This window comes from Oryza brachyantha, chromosome 1 (genome assembly GCF_000231095.2).
Source record: "Oryza brachyantha chromosome 1, ObraRS2, whole genome shotgun sequence".
NCBI lineage: Eukaryota > Viridiplantae > Streptophyta > Magnoliopsida > Poales > Poaceae > Oryza > Oryza brachyantha.
In genome coordinates, this window is record NC_023163.2 from 15,093,869 (window position 1) to 15,117,698 (window position 23,830).

The following is a 23,830-nucleotide window of genomic DNA, read 5'->3' on the forward strand; positions in this document are numbered from 1 at the left end:
ACTTTAGACCACAAACCTCCCTTGCCTTTAGACCATTACTGTGTACTATTTAATGTAATGGCATCCCTCGACTCATATTTGCAAGCATTTCATCAACCACTAGTACCTGCATCCTCACCAAATTGTTAGGATATATAATAGAGGATGGCCAAGGTCATCGCACTAATCCTTGTTGTCATCACTGTGGTAGTCTTGTTAGTTCCAGCAGCGGATTGCACCAACAAGAGGCCTACCGGTGCTGGCGATAAAGCTAAATTTGGTAGCAAAAATGCAAAAAGTCCACAAGCTTTCGTTGAGTCCGTGTTAGAGTCAGCAGCAGAATGCAAGGTAAATATTGACAAGTGCATAACTGAGACAAATTCCTACATACGAAAGGCCCTCGATGGTGTAGTTGCGGCTGCCCTACAAGAAAAAAGGAAAGAAACTGAGGAGGTCACGCTGGTGCAATCTAAGATTGTTGCTGATCTTCTTGTCAAGGCGAAGGCTACCGGAGACATGGACAAAGTTGCTGCAGTTTCCTTTAACTACAGGAGGGTTGCTGATGAAATCCTTCAAGCCCCACCAGCTGAAAAGTATTTAACGATGGAAGTGGCCTTCCAACTATTAGCTGATCCTAGTGCTTGAACACACAATGGACGCCTCATCTTGTCCACCGACCAATAAAATTGGCACGTCCAACCACAAGCACCCCTGGATGCACTAAGTGGCATCATGTTATTTTCCTTGTGTAATACTCTTATTGTTTAAATCAACTACTATTATTGCTCATGCCATTACTCGGGCTAGGTACATTTAAATCATCCTTACATGCTTGTAACTCAAACATGGAATTGTCTTCCACAAGTATGTGTGTTGCTCATCCGTCCTAAGATCATATTACACTTGGTCCAAATGATAGACCTAGTTCAGGTATGTGCATGCCTATGATCATAACTGCATATTGTAGTATCAATTGCAAAACATGTGAAAACATCTTGTTGTTGTCTTGAAAATCCATGAATTCTTTGGGCTCTCACAAACCTTGTCTCCATAGAGTCACCTCCATGCTAGCGGCAGTACTCTCCAATTCAATGCTTAGGCCTCATTTTATACAGCAAGTAGGAGTAGACAATTGGCGTCTTGTAAAACAAGAAATATGATTACCGTATATATGATTAGTTGATTATTACTATAGAGAAAATCACACAACACCCCGAATATCACTTTGAGTTTGAGACTCCCCAAGATAAGACAATTCGTTGCAAATTGCCTCATCCTAAATCACCTTGCTTGATCTTTAGTTCCTTTTATTGATGAACATGCACATCATGTGGCCACATCAGCTCCTTAAAACTGTGTGACAAGGTTCATTTGCACCCATTTTGACCAGGTGTCAGTGTGTCACGCACTAAAATTCTGTTCCTAGTCCAAATAATCAAAATAAATCGTCGAAAACAATTCATTGAAGTCTAATCAAGAGCAAAACACTGAATAAAATTATTTAAATAAATCCAATTAGCACTTGCCAGGATATTTTAAAATATTCTGCAAGTGTCAAAATACGCTAACAAGACATAAAGTGGAATTCCAATTCACCGAGATGGATAAAACAATTATTAAAAATCTGCAAAAGGGAGGTAATTCCCCTCTCCCTTCTTTTCTCCCCTTTCCCCCTTCCCCTTGGCCAGTGGACCGCTCCGGAGCACCTATCCTCCCTCCCAATGCATGCCAGCCTACTGTTAAAGCCATAATTTGGAAAATTGCTGTTGGAAACTAAAACAAGATTAATGACCAAATCGGATGGGAAACAAGGCAATCGGACAGGATGCAATTGGAATGCAACTCGGATTCAACCGATGGAGTCTGGATCGGATAAGAAATAGAGTGCGATGGGCCTAGGATGTTACAGATAGATTCGAGAATAATCATAGTCTGTGTAAGTTAATTCTATCAGGTAATTATATTTAGTTAGGATTTTTGTTTTATCTGTAAGAAAGTTAGAGTTGCCGCCATGTGCCACGACATGGGCATGCGCGCTGCCGTCATGCGCTGCAAGCTGCTACCACTACCACATGCCATTGCCATGTGCGCTTTGCGCCGCCGCGCCATTGTTCCCTATTTTGTTTGGTCCATGGACCGACCTTGGACCCGATCCACAGTGGAACCATGGGCCAAGTCATCAATGGATGGAGCCCACCCATGGGCTCTCCCTCCCCTCGGCTGACATGAGCACCTCTTTTGTTTGCGCTAAGATTAAACACCCCGCATAGGTTAATGGAATTAAAACGTGTTTATTGGAGGGTTGGGGGTGCATAGTTTTGATAGTCGCGCCAATGACAATTAAGGACCGGTTCACGGGAAACCATTTGACTATCTATGCCTAGCTATTTTTAATTGTAGAATTAATTTGTGCTGTGGTTGGGGTTAATGAGTTAATGTTGGTTTCATGCAAAAAAGTTTGTGCGTAAATAGATTTGTTTTCCCATTTGGTTCACTTGAGTCATTTATTTTTATTTAATTTGGAGTTGAGCATACATTGATTCCCGATCAGCACCTCTTCGCCCGGTTCTGCGACTAATCAAAATAAATCATCAAAAACAACTCATTTATGTTTAATTAGGAGAAAAACACTGAATAAAATTAGTTAAATAAATCGAAGCCTTTTTCACGATATTTTAAAATGTTCCGCAAGCATCAAAATGCGCTAACAAGACTTAAAGTTGAATTTCTATTCATGGAGATAGATAAAACAATTATTAAATATCTGTAAAAAGGACGTAACTGCTGTCTTTGTTCTTTTCTCCTTTGCTATATTGCAATTTGATCATATACAGTAACAAAATTAACTCTAATCGGTAAAATTGAAATAACTTCGTGTTGAACAATAACTTGAACAAAAGTGTATATGCCTAATATATTATTCAAATACTAGTTTATTTATCATTGCCAAATATAAATGTTGTGAAATTTTATCTCTCCATTTTGACATCATGAAATTTCAATATAACCTTCAGTCTAACCAATTTCATCTTTTCACCAGATTTAAAATACTTGAAATTTATGTGTGAAACATTGAAAAATCAAACCTACAAACCAACACCTATCACCATACCAAGTTGCATAAGTTTTTAACAAGTTTTACCTAGCTAGTCAAATCGATTTTACGGAGGGAAAGAAAATAAATCATGTAAGTTGCAAAAAAGAATCGATACTCAGTTTTTCACCCACCTGTCGCACCTAGATAGACAGCCAAGACTTGGGCCCACTTGTCACTGACCTTGGGTGCCTCTTTAGCCTCAAAACACACCCTTGGGCGTGCTCCCACCTCAGGACTTAAGTGGGTAGAGAAAACCCCTTCTTTCACCCCTTGCGAAGAACCTTACTTCACAGATCTCGACGGCGGACAGAACCTCACTTCACCCTTGCGACCCAGACTCTAGCACTTGCTCTAGTGGGGGAAAAATTAAGCAGGCTAAGTATAAACAACAGTACACAACAAGTACACCCGGGAAAGGAAGAATAATGAATGCACTGGGATATCAAGGTTAGGCTAAGGTTAGTTTGCATAAAAGCAACAGTATTTAGCAAAATAGTAAATAAAATAGAATAAATAAAATAAGTAAAGTAATACATGAACATAACCACCCACTGTTTAACGTGACACACTGCAATAGTACCAAACCACTGTCCTACATTACACCATGTAGCGACAGGGTCAACCCTCTGCCCAATGTTAGACTACGTTGCGACAGACCCGAACCACTGCCCAACAGTACACCACATTGTGACAGGGTCAAACCAGTTCCAAATTAATGAAGTTAATAAAGGTTCGACTAATTAATCCCAGTGAATCTGTCAGTTCACCCCATAATCACTGGCAGAGCTATTTAAATAGTTATACTCTGATCAGAGCTGTAAAAATTTACCCACAAGACATGCCTCCCACAGCATGTTACCATGCCCAAGGTATCACCACTATACCTAAGTAAGGAAACCATGATAAGACCTTTCACCTAACCCTCCCTAGACAATCACGCCACACTGTAGTTTTCGCCCTGTGACGCCCAAAAATTTACACCAATTTCCGAACAATAGGATGTATTAAATCTCAGTCCAGGAATCAGCCCGAGTACACACTATACCAAATTAATACACAGGTCCACGACTTAAAAACAAATAAAAACAATTATCTATAAAATGGAGTGGACAGATGGTTCCACACCATATGCATTCTTGACGGTGGACTAAGCCTCACTTCAACCTTGGGAGCTACCTCCTTGTGGCACAGGCTCTGCCACTTTCTCTAGTGGGGAAAAAAATTAAGCAAGGCTGAGTACTCAACAAGCAACTCCCGGAAAAGAAAGAATAATGGATGCAATGGGATATAAAGGGTAGGCTAAGGACCATTTGCACAAAAGCGGTAGCAATTAGCAAAACTATAAATATAGTAGACTGAAATAAAAAGTAAGGAAAACATTAAAAATAATCATCCACTGTCCAACGTTACACCATGTTACAATAGGCCCAAACCACTATCCAGCGTGTTACAATAGGCCCAAACCACTATCCAGCGTTACACCGTACAGCAATAGGGTCAACCCTCTGTCCAACGTTACACCACGTTGCGACAGACCCAACCCAGTATCAACGTTACACCACATTGCACAGGGTTAAGCCAATTCCAAATTAATCAGGTTATTAAAGGTTCAACTAATCCTAGTGAATCTGTCACTTTGCCCCATTACCATAGGCGTAACTATTCGAATAGTTTTACTCTGATCAGAGGTGTACAACTTTACCCACAAGACACAGTTCCACTACACATGAACGTGTGCCAGTGTATCACCACAATACCATAGAAAGGAAGCTGTGATAGGGCCGATCGCATAACCCTCTCTATTCAATCGCACCGCACTTTAGGTTTTACCCCCTCCTTTACGCCAAGTCGAGCAGTCCCCTCTTGTGCCTAGGTGAATCCAGAAAAAACATAGGCCATCGTTTATGACTACTCCCTTCCATACTTCATAAAGCCCACCCTTGCCTACTCTGGCTTGTGGTTAGTACGTGTAAGGCTTTCAGGGTTTTCCAAGAACCAATCCTTAACTACCATGGGTCCGAGTCTCAAAACAATGCACCCACAGCCACCTTACGCAATATTATAGTTATTATTAACCCTCACCAGGTAATTAATCATCATCAAGAACTATTACAGTGTAGCACTAATGAAACATTAACACATGAGCTAGTTGAACTAAGCATGTCTAAGCATTACCTCACCCTAATTCTAGTCAAATTAACCCTGGGATGACAACAATAATAACTGGGAAATCAACGGATATAAAGGTCATTGCCCAATAGGTAAATAAAGTAAATATATTTAAATACAATGCATATTTTATGTTTACCATGGATTTTAGCTTTACTTCTCTCACCAAGATTCTAGTGTTGGACTGTTAGTAGTAAGTGTGTAAACATCTACCAGATCCTCACATCACTAGGGTAGATTATTTGTTCTAGAACTCACAGATTCGAAGGAAACACTTTGGGTTTCAAAAAGAATGATGATAAATGAGTATAATTCACAATTTAAAATTCTAAATATTCTCCCGTGCATTTAGTCCCATTTGAAACGAATGGATATTACAATAGATAGTGGCAGACCAAAAATTTTCTTGACCTTTGGGCAAGCCTAATATAGCAAGAACTCCACATATAAATTGATGCAACTATGTAAGCAATTGATTGCATTGAGTTGTGATTCAGGAGAAAAAAAACTATGAAAGAGATTAGATTGATGGGATGATGTTTATTGTGCTGTCAATAGACTGAACTAGTATTGAGTCACAGGCAGCCATGGTGTACTGCTGTGATTTTGTTCTCCTGGTACTTTTTGATTGCAGGAGCTCAGCTCAGCAGTTACTGATGTTTTATCTTGTGCATATGCAGTGCTGCTAAGCTCACTTGGAAGATCTTGGACACGTGGCATCCGATGAAATTTTGGTTGCTGTGATTGTATTTGGAATGTGGCTGGATTTAGCTGTTAACTAGGTTGTAAATTTTGTGTGTTATTTGATGTTTGTCGGGTTGTGTTGGATGCTAATTGCGCTGTAATCTTTGTGTTCTATGAGTTGCTATTGTGTTTGATTGTTGGGCCTATATGGGCTTAGCTCACTTGTTCTTTGATACTAATGTAAATGAATATAATATGATCAGGCTGGAAATTATTTGTTATAATGTTTGGGCCTATATGGGCTTTTGCAATGGACTTGGCCCATTTATTATTTGACATCAAAGCAAATGAATACAATAGAATTGGGCTGAAAATATGCTACATCATACATGGGTTAGGCTAAAATCTAGTCGGGATTGCCATTGGGCTAAGCCCATAAATATGGTGCTTAGTACATGGATTTGAATGGGCCATCAGATATTGTATGACGTATTTTAGGCTAGATAATGACAAATATGAGCGTCACAAAGTTATGACGATAGAATGATCGTCATTGGATTAATGACGAAAAATAAGGTTTCGTCATACAACACCATTAGAGACGCATGATAGGTGACGAATGAATTTTTGTCACGCGAGCGTCACAAATTACGGAACATGACGAAAAGTTCAATGTTTGTGACGTAAATGAAACGTCATCTATCATAAGATCTCTTGTAGTGCGTCCCCGAAGTCGCCGCCAAAGTTCCTTGTGGGTCAGAGCAAGGCAAGTGGCACTTCATGCTTGAACATATTGATCCCAAGATTATAAAATCCTTGTAGTTATAACCTGGAGAAATACTTACTGTGGCAAGTAATTGAGCTAAAAGCCATCATGGAGCTCCAGTCTTCCCGTCTACGGTGTTTACTATGGCACCTACTAGACTTCTTTGCTTGCATCCTTCTCTTCAGGATTTCTTTGAAGCACGCGATCACTACTGTCTCAATGATATGGTAGGATTGTAGCAATCTTCAATAAATTACTTCAACCACTATGGCTGTCAAAAGAAAACAAAGAAATATAAAATGAGAAGAAAACCAACTATTAGTCAGAGTAACATAAATAATTACATTAAATCACATTTTTCTGAATGACATGATTGTCCTGACTATTTCTTTACTTTCTTTTGACAAGCTCTGGGTTTCCTTCAGGCACTATATAAATTGGACCTGAAATAACATCACAGTTCCTCAACTTGAAACTGGATTTATTTAATCTGAACCTAAAAGTGAATCCTTTGAACCTGAATTTGTTTCAAGTCCTGAGTATGCTGCAGTGATTGCACCTTTACAATACAAAGACTACTTACCCGTGTTAAAAAATGCGTATAGAAGGCACAATTTACTTTGCAAAGCATCAAAATTAAGAATGTTGCATAATGTCATTTATTTTTATTGTGCGCAACATCAGCCAAAAAAAATATACAGGCATAAAATTAATTTCAAGATTGTGAATACCTGAATAGGTAACATTGGTCCTACAGGCAAAAATTTTGATATACCCTACAGCCCTGAGAAAGCACCAAAATCAGATCAGCACGTCGAAGCAAAGACAAACAAGGCAGAGAAAATAGTTTAGTATCTTCCGCAGTCCTCGATGAAAAGCGTATGGAGGCTGCCGTCCTCAAGATGTGCTTTCACCAGCGCAAGACAGCAAGAAGCTAAGAGTGGTGAGTGAACCAAATAACGGAGGCGAATGGAAACTAGAGACTGGCGCCGCCTATGTTTAGGCTCACCTTGCCGAGCTCCCGCCGCTGCCAGCCCCAGCAGCCGTGGCATTGCTGACGCTCCCGATGGCTACCCGATGCGTCTCGGCGCCCGCGACCGCATGCCACATCTCCCGATCTGGCCACCCTGGGTCTAGGACGGCCAGTGGCGATAGATCTGCCACACCCGAGCCCGGCAGCGGTGGAGACAAAGACCCATGCGGCGAGCAGAGAGGGGGTAGCCGGTACAACGAGATGAGACAGAGGAGGAGGCCGACGTTGGAAGCCGTCGTGGGGGGAGTGGACCCTGGCGACGGCAGAGTGGATGGTAGCGGCGTCGTCGAACGAGCCGGCGATGAAGGGGATGGTGACGGTGGCAGAGTAGACGGTGACGGCGACGCATGGGCGGTCGCGGTGTCGCACGGATTGTGGTGTCGGCGAAGTGGATGCTTGGTGGATGGCGGCAGTGCGGGAAGAGGAGGAGGAGGAGGGGAGGCGTTGGTCGTGCTTGGCGCTGCCGCCGCCGCCCTGGAGGATGCCGAGGCCAACGCGGTTGGGGAGAGAAGAGGAACAAGATTTGGAATTGGCTAGGGTTGAGGGAAGTAGCAATTTTGATTGGTTAAATGAACTTTATGCTATTAAATTAGTTATTGAGCTCCGAAAATTCGTAGAAAATTTCGGAGAATAGTTTAGACCACGTAGAATATTACAAAAATATTTTTGACCATGATTTTTAAAGAAAATGTTTAGTTCCTCATAATTCACTCAATTAAATTGCTTTAACTTTTAATATATTTTTTTAGAGATGCATTATATAAATTTGTGACGTTTACTTTTTGCCCCTTATGACAAATTAGTATCACAATGCCCCCATTGAAATACTTTATGATGATTTCTAGTTGGTATTAACGACGAGGCTGGGCAAAAAAGCTCAGGCTCGTTAGCTCGGCTCAAGCTCGCCTGGCTCGGCTCGACTCGAATCCTAACGAGCCGAGCCCGAGCCTAGGTTTTAGCTCGTTTCTGAACCGAGCGGAGCCCGAGCCAGCTCGTGAGCGGCTCACGAGCTAGATAGGCTCGGTTTGAAAACAGAGTTTTAGCTAAAATTTAGCGTTGTGACATCGTGTGATGCGTTCAGCTGTTCTCTCCCTCTTTCGTGATCTCGTCAGTCCTCTCTCTCTTGTCATGCGGTGGCGGCGCCAATCGCCATAGTCCAGAAGCCGAGTCGGGAGACTAGAGGGACGCCGCTGACGTCGACACCGGGAGCCCGAGAGAGACCACGCGGTCCGCCGCACTGCGCTGGACTCCCCAGTCCCCACACCACCTGCGCCGCCGAGTCCAGGAGTCCGTTACCTGCGCCGTCTCCACCTGCTTCACCAGGAACCCAAGAGAGACTGGTAGACCGCTGGACGGTAGCGGGAACGCAGCGGCATGGCGAAGGCAAGAGGTGGCTCAGTGGGGCAGCAAGCGGGCATGGCGAGTGGTGGCCGACAGCGCCAAGGTGCGGGTGAGGCACAACACTGGCGCAACGCACGAGGTGGAGGGCGGCAGGGGCACACGACTGCAGCGGGGGCGAGGCCGGCGCGCGGCGGTGCGGCACAATGGCGCGATAGCGTGGGGCAAGGCGGCGGCGAGCGTGCAGCGGCGCGGGCACGACACATCCAAGAATGTGGCGCAGCGCAGCGACAACGGCAGTGGAGGAGGGCGGCCGATGGCGGGGTGGCGTGACACCGCAACGTGACGGAAGTAGGAGACGAGTGTCGGAGGAGGAAGACGCCTTCGACAGGTGGGCCCCACCTATCAGCAGCTGAGAGAGGGAGAGGGAGGGAAGCCAGACCTTGGGTGCAGGTTGGGCCGTGGTGGCCTTGGCCCTAGCGAAAAGGGAGGAAGGTAGGGGAGACTTGGAAGCGAGTTGCGCCGAGAGGAGAGCTGGACCGGGCCGCGAAAAAAGGAGATGGAGGGGATGAGAGAGGCCGACTCGAGAGAGGATGAGTGGGCTGTAAGCTCACTCCGCTGGGGGAGGAAAAAGAGAAAAAGGAGGAAAAGAAGAACGGAAAAAAAGGAAAAAGGATGAGAGATGAGCCATATATCACGATATTTACTCGCAATGAGCCAACTACAATCAAGGATCTCTTTGACATGGCTATCTCCTATGCCGCATCAGCAGATGTAGTTTCTACGTCTCGTTCTGATTGGCATAATTACTCGGATGACGTAAATTAGGAATATCAAAGCAGAGGACAGAAGAGCTCGTCAACGACATCATGCTGAAACGGGTGTTCATCAACGGCCTCAGTCCCCAATAGAAGGTCAAAGGTTCTTCATCAACTTCTTCGCCCAGTGGTGACCCCATCACCACGCCGATTCCGTCATCGCCGGGATCGTTGCACACCATGTCGACCACATGCGAGTTCATCGTTGAGTGGTGATCCCATCATCACGTTGATTCCATCATCACTGAGATCGTCTTGCACACCATGCCGGATGCATCAACTTCGTCGTCACTGAGCAAGGCCTGCAGGGTGGGCAATCTTATTTGATTTAAAAATTAGTGCATTTTTCCACGTGTTGTGGATATGAGTACCATCATCAAATTAGTGGTAAGTTTGGAATAAATTAATAGAATCCCCTACAGTTTCCATGCGGCAGACACTTTGCTGATTCATAATGACAAGGGATAAATGTGCGGTGGCCTGAACATACGTACGTGTGCATGCAACCAACAATTCTTGGACCACAGACCTTGCATGGACTTTAGGAATCAGTTACCACCACCTTGTCCTAGATACATGGCTGCTCCGCATATAATGACAAGGGAGAAATGTGCGCTTGCCCAAACACTACTTTGTGTAAATTGATTTGTTTTTGTTGCAAAAGATGATCAAAGATTTTTATACATTTGACCACATAAAAAGTTAATGTATATTAACTTCGCTCTGATTGTAACATGCCAAATTAAAGAGACTAAAAATGAATAATAAATTGATGATGACCCTACGTTAGCCACATTAGATATCGATACAAACATATCTAAGCATTTCTATTTGGTGCTAACTAATCTGAGGAGCCTACTTTGATAATTCACTAATGAACACTAGAGCGGATCAAACTATTGGGCACACACTGCCCTGCTTAGCAAGGCCTGCAGGGTGGGCAATCTTATCTTATTTCATAATTTGTGCATTTTTCCACGTGTTATGGATATGAATAACATCATCAAAATAACTTGGAAACTAGAAAACAAGTGAATGGTAAGTTTGGAATAAATTAAAGGAATCCCTTACAGTTTCTATGTACCAGACACTTTGCTGCTTCATAATGACAATGGAGAGATGTGCGGTGGCCCGAACAATGGTATGTGTGCATGCAAACAACTATTCTTGGTCTAGAAACCTTGTGTGCCTTTAGGAATCAGTTACCACTACCTTGCACTAGATGCATGGCTGCTCCGTATATAACGACAAGGGAGAAATGTGCGCTTGACCAAACACTACTTTGTGTGCATGAAACAAACCAACTTCAGACCACAAACCACCCATGCCTTTACATCATTACTGTGTACTATTTAATGCAATGACATCCCTCCACTCATATTTGCAAGCATTTCATCAATCACTAGTACCTACATCCTATCGCATCGAACCATTCCTCACCAAATTGTTAGCATATACAATAGCGAATGGCGAAGTCCATGGCACTAATCCTTGTCGTCATCGCTGTGGCAGTCATGTTAGTTCCAGCGGTGGAATCCACCGACAAGTTGGATCCCTATGCAGTCGGTGGATTTATACTTGGCCGCCATATTGCAGAAAATCCACAGGCCTCCATTGTGTCCATGTTAAAGTCAGCAGCAAAGTGCAGGGTTAATATTGACAGGTGCATAAGTGAGACAAATGACTACATACGAAAGGCCCTCGATGGAGTAGTTGCGGCTGCCCTACCAGCAAAAAAGAAAGAAACTGAAGAGGCCACGTTGGTGCAAACTAATATTGCTGCTGATCATCTCGTCAGTGCTAAGGCTACCGGAGATGTGGACAAAGTTGCTACAGTTTCCATTACCTACAGGATGGCTGCTGATGCTGTCCTTGAAGCCTCACCAGATGAGAAGTTTCTAGCGATGAAAGTGACCTTTAAGCTAGCTGCTGATCCTATTGCTTGAGCGCACAATGGACACCTCATTTAGTCCATCCACCAATAAAATCGGCACATGCAACCACAAGTGCCGTTGGATGCACTAAGTTGCTTCATTATATTTTCTTTGTGTTATACCCTTATTGTTAATATTAACTACTGTTATTTCTCATGCCATTGCTCGGGCTATGTATATTTAAATCATCCTAACTTTATTGTCCGAACAGTCTAAACATCGTAGAGACCAACAGTCTATTCAAAAGATTGTATGTTGCTCATCATAAACAAATTCAGGGGCAGAAGTAAAATTAACTCCATGCCCAAAAACGTCAACACCATAAGCTCCTTCATTGGAAAAACCTAGATTTCTTGGCTCCCGATTAAATCTTGTCTCAACATCATCCATGTATTTAGAGCAAAATGTCAGACACTCGTCGGCAATATATGCCTCGGCAATTGAACCTCCTGGTCATGACCTATTCCTCACATACCACTTCAAAGTATACAACCGTCTCTCAATGGGGTACATCCATCCATATTGCACAGGCCCCCGAAGAAATGCCTCATCGGGTGAATGAAAAGCAAGGTGTACCATCACATCAAAGAAAGCTAGTGGTGAAAATTTTCTCAAGCTTAACCAAAATTATATGGATTTCTCTCTTCATTTTAGCCAGGACATCGTTGTTAAGAGTTCTACTACACAATTCCCTGAAAAATGTCCCTAATCTCAGCTATTGCTCCATAATTAAATATCCATGTCCACAAATCCTCTCATGGCAGCTGGCAAGATTCTTTGTAAAAGAACGTGACAATCATGTGTTTTTAGCCCTTGTACAGTCTTTCCCTCAGCATTTAAACATCTTGAGATGTTGGAAGCAAATCCATCTGGAAACTTGACCTCCCGTAAAAAATCACAAAAGGCCTTATTTTGTTCATTTGACAAGGTATATCTAGCATGAGGAATCTCACAAGAATCTCCATCCTCCCGAAGCTCCTTTTAATTCCCAAATCTTTCAAATCAAGTCTAGCTTTAAGTGTGTCCTCTGTCTTCCCGGTTATATTGAGAATTGTCTCAATCAAGTTCTCACAAATGTTCTTCTCAATGTGCATTAAATCAAGATTATGTCTCACCTTCAACTTTTTCCAATATGGAACTTTCATAAACTAACCATCTGACTCCAAATTTTCACATGGCCATTTTCTAAGTCAAAACGCTTCCTTTTCCTAGCTAGTTCCTTGTGGCTTCCCAGGTCTGACGTCTTTAACTCTCTCCAAATCAGACAATAAATCTTCCGTAGAGAATTTACCTAGTGGATCATTGCTTTAATGAAGTCCAAGAAACTCATTATTTCTCCACAAAGGATGTTCCTTTGGAAGGAAACGGAAGTGCCCAAAATAACCAATTTTGCTCCTTAGGCCATATGAAAGTGGTTCCTTGTCACAATGAGTACATGCAAAATAGCCCTTCATGGTACGTCCTGAAAGAGTGCTCAAAGTTGGGTAATCATGGATGCACCACAAAACTGTAGCACGAAGTTTAAATTTTTTGCGAGTAATAGCATACTAAGCATCTACACCATTCTAGAGCTCAAGCAAATCTTCTACAAGAGGCTCCAAAAATATATTAAAGTCCTTCCCGGGTGATTTAGGACCTAGAATAAGCAAAGCCATCACAAAGTTTGACTCCTCCATGCATTCCCAAGGAGGTAGGTTGTATGGCACAACAAACACAGGCCACATGCTATATTTTGTGTACTTCTCTGAAAAAGGACTGAACCCAACAGTAGCTAGGCCAGGTCTAAGATTCCTTGCATCCTGTGCAAAATCTGGATATTCACGGTCGAAATCCTGCCATGCCTCTCCATCTGCTGGGTGGCTCATATTATTCTCAATGGGCTGCCGCTTTAACTTGTGCCATTGTGCAGCGGTGATGCAAGATGACACAGCAAGTGAGGAGGCGGTGTTGCTAGATAGCGTGGCAACGGTGGGCAGCGGCAAGCCAGCAATAGGGTTGCTGCCTAATCTCGCCGTCGGCGGCGGTGCAAGATGACACAGCTGAAAGTGCATCTAGGCCCCTAATTTGTTATGGTGATTAATGACAATCAAATGATGAGGACTAATGACGTGTGTGAGAATGTGAAGGTATAAATAGTCCTCATGAAAAAGTTGTTGTTGTGCCGCCCACGTGAAAAGAGAAGTAAAGTCGGTACATTCGTGTTGGCGTGTGTATTTACTTTGAATTTGAGTCAACTAGGAATGTCGTACTATAAAGAGGGGTGTGCAAATGAAATCTAGGAATGAAGCCGGTGCTCGGAAATATTTTTGAAGTGCATCTTTTGCTATCTTTTCGAAGTTGTGCTGGAATTTACGGAAGTTCCGAAGGTACTGTCGGATGTTCCGAAGGGGTCAGAATCAGTTCTGTTTGTTTGACAGAAGTTCCGAAGGAGACCTTCGGAAGTTCTGAAGGGGTCAGAATCGGTTCTTATGTTTGACGAAAGTTCCAAAGGAGACCTTCGGAAGTTCCGAACGAACCAAAATTGGTTCTGTAAGATTCACGGAAGTTCGGAAGGTCTTTACCGGAACTTCCGTTGACTTGACTTTTCACAGTTGACTTTGAATTTTCTAAGTTTTGGGGGCTGCTATTTTGAACTAACCGGAAGTTCCGAAGGAGACCTCCGGAAGTTCCGAAGAAGAAATATTTTGCCCCCAACGGGCAGAAATTGAGAGGGGGGTATAAATATCCCCCCAACCACTCAAGCTAGGGTTGCTGCTTCACATGTTCATCTCTATGCCCTTGGCTTGCTTTTCTTAAGATTCACTTTGAGCCTTGCTTTCTCACTTCCTCCTCTCCACGGATCTAAGTGATTTGGATTTTGCGTGTGAGAGAGTTGGTTGTTTTGAGTTGGTTTGAGTGCTTGGTGTTGACTTCGTGAGAAATTTCGTGAGCACTAGATTCATCCCAAGATCTCTTTGCTAGCTTGTTACTCTTGGTGGTTGAGGACACTTAGACGGCTAGGCGTCGTTCCTCGAGCCACCGAAGCTCTTGTGGTGCGCCGGAAAAAGGTTAGTGAAGGTTGGATCTCACCTCCGAAAGGGAGGACATACCTCGAGTGAGGAGGAGTGCACGAGTGCAACCCCGAGGAAAGGGTTGTGGAACCCGGCTCAAGTTTGAGCTCCTCAACGGAGAGTACAATCCCCTCAAGGATTGGAACTTCGGTAAAAAGTCTCCCTCTACACTTGTGGTGAAATCTCTCTAACTTGTTATTTAAGCTTTGCTTTTGGTTGCCGCGCGTACTCTAGTTGTTGTTTGTGCAAAGCTTGGAGGTAGTTTGCTTATTTGAGGTTTGGTTGGCTAGATCTACTCCTTTCTCGTTCTAGATCTTGTGCTGTCAGAAGTTCCAAAGAACAACAGAACTTCCGAGGGCCGGAAGTTCCCAAGCCATTGACCGGAACTTCCGAAAGTCTCAGCTTCCACCTTTTAGGTTTAATTTTTAAATCGCCTATTCACCCCTCTCTGGGCCTTGATATACTCTTTCAATTGGTATCAGAGCCTAATCTCCTTATTAGGCTTAACCGCTTGGAGAGATCATGTCGGGAGAAAGGAAGGGTGATGATGCGATTATTCCTCATGGCCGAAGCGGTGATTACTCCGCTGTCGGGCATGAATACTCCACATCTACATCCTATTCCTCTTATAACGGAAGAGCACCTTACTTCAATGGTACGGAGTATGCCGCTTGGAAGCATAGGATGAAGATGCAATTAAAGTCTATTATCCCATCAATTTGGAGGATAGTCGAAAATGGCTATGTTTTGCAGAATCCATCCGCGCCCACCGAAGAAGATGACAAGAATGAGCATAAGAATGCTCAAGCCACCAATGCATTGCTTAGTGCATTGAGTTCAAGTGAGTTCAACCGGGTCGATGGGATCGAGAGCGCCAAGAAAATGTGGGACGCACTCCGCAATGTCCATGAAGGCACCGACGGGGTGCGTGAATCCAAGGCGGAAATTTTGAAGGGACAATTGGAGAGGTTCGTGTTGAAGCCGGAGGAGACCCCAAGTGAGATGTACGACCGGTTGAGCAAGATCGTCAGCGAGATCAAGGGACTTGGGTGTAAGGACATGACGGATAGTTATGTTGTGAAGAAGATGCTCCGGGCCATCACACCAAGGAACTCAACCTTGGTAACTCTCATACGTGAGCGTGCCGACTTCGACACCTTGACACCTCATGACGTGCTTGGGTGAATCCTTGCTCATGACTTGATGGAGCAAGAATCCAAGGATGCTTGCAACTTCATCTCTCAAGGCTCAACACCGAAGAAACAAGATATAGCCTTGAAAGCCGTCAAGGACGCCGAGGTTGATGAAGAGTGTACTTCTCAAGGCAAGGATGACATGGCATTGTTCGTCTGGTGGCTTGGGAAATACATGAGGAGAAGTGGCTTCTTCAAGGGAGGCGCCTCCAAGTCAAGCTTCGGCAAGTCAAGGGGAAGGCACTCATCATGCAAGTGTTTTGAGTGTGGTGAAACCGGGCACTTCATCGCCGAGTGCCCTAAGGTCGATGACGACAAAAAGAAGAAGAAGAAGAAGGAGAGGCACTTCAGGAAGAACAAGGGCAAACATGGGAAGAAGGAGGAAAGGGGGCAAGCTCATATCGGTGATGAGTGGACCTCCGACTCCGAGGGCAACTCAAGCTCAAGTGATGAAGATGGAATGGCAACCGTCGCCATCAAGTCCTCACCACCACCGCCACCAACCCTCTTCAACTATGATAGCGACAATGACGCTCATCTTTGTCTTATGGCAAAAGAGCGCAAGGTATCACATTCCTCAAAATTATTTAGTCATGACTTGATTGATGAAATTTGTGGCAGTGATGATAATAAGGTTGAAGATGAGTTGGTTGATGAGCTAAGCATGGAGTCCTTGCCAACCATGTGTGAATTGCTTGACACTATTGAGGGTCAAGAGTCCCTTCTCGAGAAGCAAGAGGATATGTTCATTCGTGAGAAAGAGCGTAACCTTGATCTCGAGAGTGAACTCACTAAGGAGAGAGAGAGATATGAGACACTTGTGCGTCTTTACAAAGACACCAAGGACTCATGCTCACTACTTGAGGAGTCAAATGCAAAGCTTCTAGAGAAGGTGGAAAGTTTGGAAAAGGCATACCACTCTCTAGAGGATAAGCTTGACACACTCAACAAGTGTTCTCCCTCTCTTAGTGAGATATCTAAAAACTCAAAGGAGTCAAGCAATGACCCATGTGTTAAATGCAAGGACCATGACCTTGATGCTTGCACCTCAAACACCAAGGCCGTGAAAGCCTTGACCGCTCAAAATGAGAAGCTCATGGGGTTACTCAAGAACGGGCTTCTCAAGTGCCACATGGGTAGTAAGGCCCTAAAGGAGTACCTCGGGTACCAACGTGACAACCACAACCGTGAAGGCCTTGGATACATTCCTCCACCTAAGGGAAGAGTTGATAGGAGTGTGACGATCAAGAAGATCAAAGGGCTTGACAACTTTGTCAAGGCCAAAAGTATCCTTCCTATTACTCATATGCCTCATTGTTCATTTGACACATCTTATGTTCTTAGGAGTAATACCAATGGTCGTGTTGTGGCTCGCTATGTTGGTCCTCGGGGCAAACATATTTCTATCAAGAGAGCTATTTTGGTGCCAAAAGCACTTGTCACTAACATGAAAGGACCCATGCAAGTATGGGTAGCTAAAGTCTTGTACTCTTGTAGGAATATGTCTCTGGTGGAAGGAGTTGGGTGATCGATAGTGGTTGCACCAACCACATGACCGGAGAAAAGTCGATGTTCTCATCTCTTGATGAAAATGGATCCTCTCAAGAGAACATCGTCTTTGGAGACAATGGTAAGGGAAAGGTCGTTGGATTGGGTAAGATTGCAATCTCCAATGACCTCTCTATCTCAAACGTTCTTTTAGTAAAATCTCTAAATTACAATCTTCTTTATGTTTCTCAATTATGCAAGCTTGGATATAATTGTCTATTTACCGATGTGGATGTGACTGTTTTTAGAAGGAATGATTCCTCCGTGACTTTTAGAGGTGTTCTTAAGGGCAAGCTTTATCTTGTTGACTTTTCTTCGAAAGAAGCGAACCTTGAGACATGTCTAGTGGCCAAGTCCAACATCGGGTGGTTATGGCATCGGAGACTAGCCCATGTTAGAATGAGAAATCTTCACAAACTTCTAAAAGGGGATCACATTGAAGGACTAACAAATGTACATTTTGAGAAAGATAGGGTGTGTAGTGCATGTCAAGCCGGGAAACAAGTTGGAGCGCGACACCCCGTCAAGATCAAGCAAATCCGAAGTGACAATGGTGGTGAATTTAAAAACACCAACATTGAAGAATATCTTGATAATGAAGGCATCAAGCATGAGTTCTCCGCTCCCTACTCCCCACAACAAAATGGTGTAGTAGAGCGGAAGAATAGAACACTTACAGAGATGGCGAGGACCATGTTAGATGAGTACAAGACGTCGGATCGGTTTTGGGGCGAAGCCGTCAACACCGCCTGTCACGCCATCAACCAGTTGTATCTCCATCGCCTTCTAAAGAAGACTTCCTATGAGCTTCTTACCGGTAACAATCCGAACATCTCATACTTTCGAGTTTTCGGTAGTAAGTGTTTTATTCTTAACAAGAAGGCAAGAGCATCCAAATTTGCGCCTAAAGTGGATGAGGGGTTCTTGGTTGGCTACGCGTCAAATTCGTGTGCATACCGTGTTTTCAACAAGACCTCCAGTGTTGTTGAGATCGCGCGTGATGTGACGTTTGATGAAACTAACGGCTCCCAAAAGGAGCAAGTTGATTCTCATGTGCTAGATGAAGAAGAAATACCCTACGAAGCTATACGGCGGATGGCTATTTGGGATGTACGTCCTCAAGTGTCAAATAGAGATGACCCTTCTTCATCAACACATGTTGAGCCATCAACATCACAAGTGCAAGAACCACCGTCACCAACAATCCATGAGCAAGATGAAGAAAGCCGTGAAGATGTACCACAAGTACCACATCCAAGAGTTCATCAAAGCATCCGTTGTGACCACCCCACCGACAACATTCTTGGTGATATAAATAAAGGGGTAACAACTCGATCTCGTGTCACAAATTTTTGTGAACATTACTCATTTGTTTCATCTATTGAGCCACTTAGGGTGGAAGAGGCACTTGAAGACGCCGATTGGATGGTGGCCATGCAAGAAGAACTCAGCAACTTCGAGCGCAATCAAGTGTGGTCGCTAGTAGAATGACCACAACAAAACGTGATTGGTACAAAATGGGTCTTCCGCAACAAACAAGATGAAAACGGCGTTGTTACAAGAAACAAGGCAAGGTTAGTGGCACAAGGTTTCACACAAATCGAGGAACTTGATTTTGGTGAAACTTTCGCGCTGGTTGCTAGACTTGAGTCAATTTGGATATTACTTGCTTATGCAACTAACCATGACTTCAAGCTATACCAAATGGATGTGAAGAGTGCCTTTCTTAATGGGCCTATTAATGAGTTGGTATATGTAGAACAACCGCCGGGCTTTGAAGACCCCAAGCACCCAAATCACGTGTACAAGCTTCACAAGGCACTCTATGGGCTTAAGCAAGCTCCTAGAGCATGGTATGAATGCCTTCGTGATTTTCTTGTGAAAAATGACTTTGAAATAGGCAAAGCCGACACCACTCTCTTTACTAAATGACATGGGAATGATTTATTTGTGTGCCAAATATATGTCGATGACATTATATTTGGTTCTACTAACCAACCTTTTAGTGATGAGTTTAGTAGGATGATGACTGAGCGCTTTGATCCATGATGGGCGAATTGAAGTTCTTCCTCGGTCTTCAAATCAAGCAATTAAAGGAGGGAACATTCATTTGCCAAACCAAATATGCTAAGGACATGCTCAAGAAGTTCGACATGGAGAATGTCAAACCGGCCCGTACACCCATGCCTTCAAATGGGCATCTTGACCTCAACGAGCAAGGTAAAGACGTCGACCAAAAGGTATACCGTTTCATCATTGGATCCTTGCTTTATCTTTGTGCATCTAGCCGGACATTATCCTTAGCGTATGTATGGGTGCAAGATTTCAAGCCGCTCCCAAGGAATGTCACCTTGTGGCCGTTAAGAGAATCCTTAGGTATATAGTTCATACACCTAATCTTGGTCTTTGGTATCTAAGGGCGCATGGTTTAATCTCATTGGTTATTTTGATGCGGATTATGCCGGGTACAAGGTGGATAGGAAGAGCACATCGGGAACTTGCCAATTCTTGGGTAGATCCCTTGTTTCCTGGTCTTCCAAGAAGCAAAACTCCGTTGCCCTATCCACCGCCGAGGCGGAATACGTTTCAGCGGGGAGTTGTTGTGCTCAATTGCTTTGGATAAAGCAAACTTTGCAAGACTATGGCCTAAATGTGAGGAAAGTGCCCCTTCTATGTGACAATGAGAGTGCCATCAAAATTGTCAACAATCCCGTCCAAAACTCTCGCACAAAACACATAGATATCCGCCACCACTTCCTAAGAGATCACTCCACCAAGGGCGACATAGAAATTTCTCATGTGGGAACTGAAAAACAATTGGCGGATATTTTTACCAAGCCCTTAGATGAAAATAGGTTTTGTGCCTTAACGAGTGAGCTAAATATCTTGGATTCTCGAAATGTGGCTTGATATGTTGCATGCATGCATAGCACATTGTGACAAATTGCTTATTCAATTCATGAATGATCACTAGTCACTCTTGTGTGCATAAATTGAATCTATGTGCTTTTGAAGCTTCATTTTGTGTAAATGTTGGTTCTAGCACAATTCACATGGATTCATATATACCCTTCCTAGGAAGGGTAATATGCATGTGCATATTTTATCTCATGCTTCAATATGATAAATTGCAACTTGATTTGAATGTTTGTGGTTTAGCTAGTTGCATTCTCATAATGGATCAATGTGTTTCAATCTTACTCATCCAAGTCATCAAAATGTCTTCGGTCAAGTCTTCCCTTCGAAAAGTATGTTTTAGAGTCCTCCTGGAATCTTCGGATGTTTCGGTTAGGATGACCGGAAGTTCCGGAGATCATACAGAATGGAATTCCACTTCATCGGAAGTTCCGATCAGCTTGAATGGAAGTTCCGAAGCCTCAAAATTTGGTTATGTTCCTTTGTCAGAAGTTCCGGTGAAGGGGACCGGTACTTCCGAAGGGGCCTCCAAGTATATAAAGGGGGAGGCCGTGTGGAGGGTAAAAGTTTTTCACTTTTTACCACTCCCCGACGGTTCTAACCCTAGTTCTTCACTCTTCACCAAAAACTAGGGCTAGATCCAAGCTCTTTGGATGCTTCCTTCACTCCACGTGGTGTGGAGGCAGATTTGAGGCCTTCAAGGGACGATCCCCGTCAAGTTCTTCGCAAGTTCATCGTCTCAAGGTATTTTCTTTGGTTTCTCTTTGGTTCTTCCTCATATCTACATGCCTTGGGACAATGCCTTTGGATTCCGCTTGATAGTACCATAGATCCGTGGTTATAGAGTACTTTTTCTAGAGTTTATTCACAGTTTACACGGTTGAATCATGCAAATCTTGGGTTTTGGGGTTTGGATTTGAACTCCTTCGGAAGTTCTGAAGGGCTGACCGGAACTTCCGGTCACTGGAAGTTCTGACGGCTGCTTCAGAAGTTCCGAAGAGGATTCAACCCCGAGCACCATCTCATGCTTTGCATTCCTAGAGTCCTCCAAACCTTATTTTCTTGTTTGTGTGAAAGGATCATGGCTCCAACAAAGAAGTTTTCCAGCAGGCAAAAGGGAAAGAGGGTTCGCACTCCCACCTCCTCCTCAGAGAATGCCACTGATAGTGATTGGTCTCCCAGCGATCATGAGCACGTCCCTCAAATAGAGAGGGTGAATCTTAGAGGAAGGTTGCCAGAAAGAAGGGCCGCAGCCAAGGTGCCAGCAGGGTGCTTTGATCCAACCAGACCGGGTTTTCGTAATAGGGACGTGGTTGGTCCCCTGTACATTCACAGGCCAGTTGGCAACAGAGGCAGTGTGACCAACTGGAACAAGAAGGTGGAAGATCTTATGAGGGCTAAATCTCAGAGTGGGCCAGATGCGACAAGTTCTGCCTCAGATAGTCGCTTCTGGACCAAGTTTCAGCAGGACTTCTATGAGACAGTGATCATGGCAAAGCAGCACAAGACTGTCCCCATGCAGTGGATAGACTAGGATGGTCTGCGCCGGCTAGATGTTCCCGTGGTCAATGAGATCATCAGCATCTGCAGGCATATGTACCTCTTAGAGATCATGGAACTTGAGCATGATTGGTGTGAGGAAATAATAGCTCAGTTCTATGCCACAGTGTACTTTGGAGGACCTGAGGGGAACACCATGTTTTGGATGACACAGGAAAGGTGGTACAATATCACCTACAATGACTTTGTGGTCCTTTTCGGCTTTGATAAGTACCCTGTCGACATCTACAACAAAGTGCACAGCGAAGATGTTCTTACTGACGGGATGTTGTCTTGCATGTATATTCCTGGAGGCAGTCCAGACTTGGGGACAGTAAAAGGACTCAAGCCTACTTTTGTCTATCTCAACAGGATGTTGGGGAAGACCCTTACTCCCAAGGATGGTGATGCTAGCCACATCAACTCCTACACTCGCAAAATTCTTTGCAGGATGAGGCTCCGAAACCCCTTCAATGTGCCTAGGTTCATTTGGGATGAAATATGCAATACCTCTGTCTCTCATAGAAAGGGTCTGGGCTACTCTCCTTACATCATGTTTATGATTGAGATTGTCACCGGGACCACCTTTGTCAAGGAAGTCAAGCACACCAAACTTGGTCTTCGCTTGGATTAGCCAATCTATGAGTCTGGAGGCGAGGGGGAGCAAGGAGGCACTAGTCAGGCTGGTGGTTCTAGCCAGGCTGGCAGATCCCGACAGCGTGACATTCCTACTTCCCGGGGTCACGCCGAAGCTTCGAGTCAGCAAAAGTCCTCCTCCCCAACCAAGTTCTTAAAGAAGATTTTCAACATCTGTTCCTCCAACCACAGCATTCTTATCAAAGAAAGGAATGCAAGAAAGAAGAACACTCAGAGGTTGAAGGAGATCCAGAAGCATCTCAACTTGCCACATTCTGACACTGGATCTGAAGGCCAAGTGAGTGAGCCAGAGGTGTGGCAGTCGGAGTCTGAAGAGGAGTTTAATCCCAACACACATGCACCCCACAACTGAGTTCTCACCATGTTCCTTCACTTCTTCTCTTTTTTGGTGTCTTGATGCCAAAGGGGGAGAAGTAGTCTATCTTCTCTATCCTCCTTAGTGTCGACTTAGTTGGAACACTTGAACTATTTACTATTTGCAATGCATAGCATTCATCGAACTATCTGCATCACATGTTTAATGCGCATTCTCCACGTAGTGCAACACTTGCTAGTTTCTATTCGTTTAAGACTATGTGATGTGATGTAATATCATTTGTGGGCTTGCTATTTCTATTGCTATATCTATGCTTGTTCACATTTGTGCTTACTGTGAGATGGAATGTGTAAGGGGGAGTTACTCCATGCGTATAATGCATACCTTAAGTGGGAGCTCAATCTTTACCTTGTGTCAAAATTTCGTCAATTTTACTCAAATATCTCTTGTGAATCAAATGGTTGTCATCAACCACCAAAAAGGGGGAGATTGAAAGTGCATCTAGGTCCCTAATTTGTTTTAGTGATTAATGACAATCAAATGATGAGGACTAATGACGTGTGTGAGAATGTGAAGGTATAAATAGTCCTCATGAAAAAGTTGTTATGCCGCCCACGTGAAAAGAGAAGTAAAGTCGGTATATTCGTGTTGGCGTGTGTATTTACTTTGAATTTGAGTCAACTAGGAATGTCGCACTATAAAGAGGGGTGTGCAAATGAAATCTAGGAATGAATCCGGTGCTCGGAAATATTTTTGAAGTGCATCTTTTGCTATCTTTTTGAAGTTGTGCTAG

The 23,830-nt window shown here is 43.8% G+C and overlaps 1 long non-coding RNA gene across 1 annotated transcript; it reads right to left on the reverse strand.

The window, feature by feature from the left end:
* Nucleotides 1-6,475: 6,475 nt before the first annotated feature.
* Nucleotides 6,476-7,470, reverse strand: LOC121055987. Its single transcript, XR_005812949.1, has 3 exons — nucleotides 7,427-7,470; nucleotides 6,775-6,966; nucleotides 6,476-6,677 (listed from the first exon to the last, which is right to left on the reverse strand). It is a non-coding gene; the product is annotated as an uncharacterized LOC121055987 (long non-coding RNA).
* Between the last annotated feature and the right edge of the window lie 16,360 nt (nucleotides 7,471-23,830).